This window comes from Mus caroli, chromosome 13 (genome assembly GCF_900094665.2).
Source record: "Mus caroli chromosome 13, CAROLI_EIJ_v1.1, whole genome shotgun sequence".
NCBI lineage: Eukaryota > Metazoa > Chordata > Mammalia > Rodentia > Muridae > Mus > Mus caroli.
Window position 1 is genome coordinate 57,561,826 of NC_034582.1, and position 2,909 is coordinate 57,564,734.

The 2,909-nt window shown below is 43.4% G+C and overlaps 1 pseudogene; it reads right to left on the reverse strand.

The window, feature by feature from the left end:
- The window catches only part of LOC110307686, a 9,546-nt pseudogene that overhangs the window by 2,416 nt on the left and 4,221 nt on the right, over window positions 1–2,909 (reverse strand).

Genomic DNA, 2,909 nt, shown 5'->3' on the forward strand with positions numbered 1-2,909 from the left:
TAATGAAAAGTGCCTGATGCTGGCATAGAGGTAATTTTATAATTTTCAGTGTGTCTTAATTCATGTTGGGTAAATGAAGGCAGACTAGATCGGTGGATGTATGATTTGTGATGTCAGTTAAGCCAGTGAATACTCAAATTTCAGTTAGGTTACTACTGTCCTATGAGATATATGCAATCCTCATTGTAATTAAGTCAGCTCACACATTTAAAACACAGGACTTCACTGGCTGTAGTTGTGTGTGTCAAGTTACAGGTCTCAGCAGACAACAATCCACATAGAGGCAAGGTCAAACAGTATTTGAAAGATGCTATTCCTTCTACCAGGAAATGGACTATTCTTTTACAAAGTCAGAATGGCTATGTGTTCTTTCAATAATATTTATGTTTGTAAAAAGTCAATTATTGGTTCCCTTTAAATGCAGCACTGCTCTGATCTCTTACTTGTATCCATTCTGTGATGTTTCCCAGGCATAAGAATTTCTTTCCATTTCTTTTACAAGTGCTGCTTAGGACAAGGTCTCCTATGCCCAGGCTGGGTCATGCTATGTAATTGATAATTGCCTTTAACATCTAATCCTGTCTCTAAAGCCACATGATGGGAAGACAGTCCTGCATCTCTTCTAGGCTAGGCTTTGAAGGTGAATGTTCTCCTGGTATGGCTGTACTTGACATTAGCAATGAGTAGTGAGGTCACCAATTTTCCATCTTGATAGGCACCTTGACTGGCCATTACTCTGTTCTGCAGACCAGGCAATTAATAATCTGGATAAAGGGGCTGGGGAGAAGGCTCAGCGGGTAAGAACACTGACTGCTCTTCCCAAGGTCCTGAGTTCAAATCCCAGCAACCACATGGTGGCTCACAACTATCTATAATGAGATCTGGAGTGTCTGAAGTCAGCTACAGTGTCATTATGTATAATAATAATAAATAAATCTCTGGGCCAGAGCAAGCAGGGACTGAGTGAGTGGGGCTGACCAGAGTGAAGCAGAGGTCTGAAAAATTCAATTCTCCACAGCCACATGAAGGCTCACAACCATCTGTACAGCTACAGTGTAGTCATATACATAAAATATATATATAAATCTAATAAGAAAGACTCTGGATAAAAACTGAACTTCCTGTCAACTGTTGTTGCCACCAATGCAATTATTTCAAATGACTGTAGTTACAGGAGTTCAGTTACCTAAAACCAAACAGATGGCCACTCTGAGGCTTTTTATTATTTTCACCATTTAAGATGGGAAAACCCTTCTTTAATCTGGAGGTTTTGGTTGAGAAGAAAAAATCAATCTAGGCCAGAACTTCTGCTGTGAGCCTACATATAAAAAGGATATTGAAGATGGTAGTTCTTTCTCAATCTCTTCTTCCCAAATAATGGCCAGCAAGGTCTTTTTATTTTTATAGCATTAAGGCTCCATCTTTGGAATTCTGATAAACCAGCTGAGACATATAGGCACTACTGTTTTCTTCAAATCTCCGTTGGTACAGTCATTGATTTACTAGTGGGGCCACATTCTGTGAGCCATTCTTATCTATCCACTTTCTGCATAATTAGAGAGATCTATGCTCTGAGTTCTGTTCCCATGGAAAACCTTTACTAATACAGGTATGTTTTTTCACCTTCCCACATAGGAAGACGTGCAGGCTAACAATAGTGCTCCATAGTGATTGGCATCCATCCCCTGCTTTTCTCCCAGNGTTGTCTGGAGTCTCATCTGTAGCAATTGCATATTNGCTGCGGTTTTCCTGATGTCAGTGTAAAATGAGAGAAGCAAACATCATATTTTATGACCCAAAAATCTCTCTTTAATTGTAATTATCCTTGGAACCTATAGTTCATTCTGCTCCAAGTTGAATACTGTACTGTGCAAGGTGTGGCTCTTGATTCCTTGGTGGAGGATGGGACAGAGCGAGGAGGAGGAGAACAGGCGGCGGCCTTGAAGGAGCAGGAAGAAGAAATTCCTGCAGAGTTCTGGATGACAGAAAGATAGGCTATTGTAGGACAGGAGTGAAAGAAAGTCTTGCAGATCTGAAAAGGGTCAGCTCCTGGATAAGAAACCGGAGCTGTGAAGCCCTTTGCTGTTTGCCTTCAGCGCACTATAACCCTAAGGGAGGTGGTCATGTCAATCAAGTCTCACTAACCAATCAGGGCCTCCGGATCGGCCCGCCAATAGAAGTAGAGGCATGTTCTTCTGTGTACCTTGTTCCCCTGCTCTCAGTTCCTTGCAGTTGTGAGCAGGCTGAAAACTTAGTCTGATGTGTTTTGATCTCTGCTGCCAGGGGCCTTAGGGAATTGCCAGCGATCTACAAGGAGGCGACATGGTGAGCACGTGACCACTGCCCTTAACCGGAAGGAGCAGGGAGCTAAGTAGGAGTCGGGGTGATGGGATGCAGGGGACCAGCCCTGGCCATTCTTGGATACTCTTGAGGCAGCAGAGTGGGAAGAGTTTCTGAGGTGACAAGACTTGATCTTCAGAGATATTTAGGGTTGCTGTTTAGTATTAAGACGTTTGCCTATTTTATGTCTCAGTGGCGTTGCAGCTGAAGCGGACCTGCCCGCCCGAGTTCCTTTGAGGCAAGGCTGGAAGCTGCAATCTCTGGCATTTAGAGCCTCCTCTAAAAACAGCAGGGGATTAAGTGAGTAGCCTTTGTTCTATCTCTCAGAAACTGGGCTGCTCTAACTTCCAGCTGTTAGTTGAAGTCACAGGAAGAAAAGTGGGACACTTTTAAACATGTCTTTAATCTTTATTTCCAAGTTCTTCTAAAAAGTTTCCTATGAAAGTTCTCTAAGGCCGGGCGTGGTGGCTCACGCCTTTAATCCCAGCACTTGGGAGGCAGAGGCAGGTGGATTTCTGAGTTCGAGGCCAGCCTGGTCTACCAAGTGAGTTCCAGGACAGCCAGGGCTA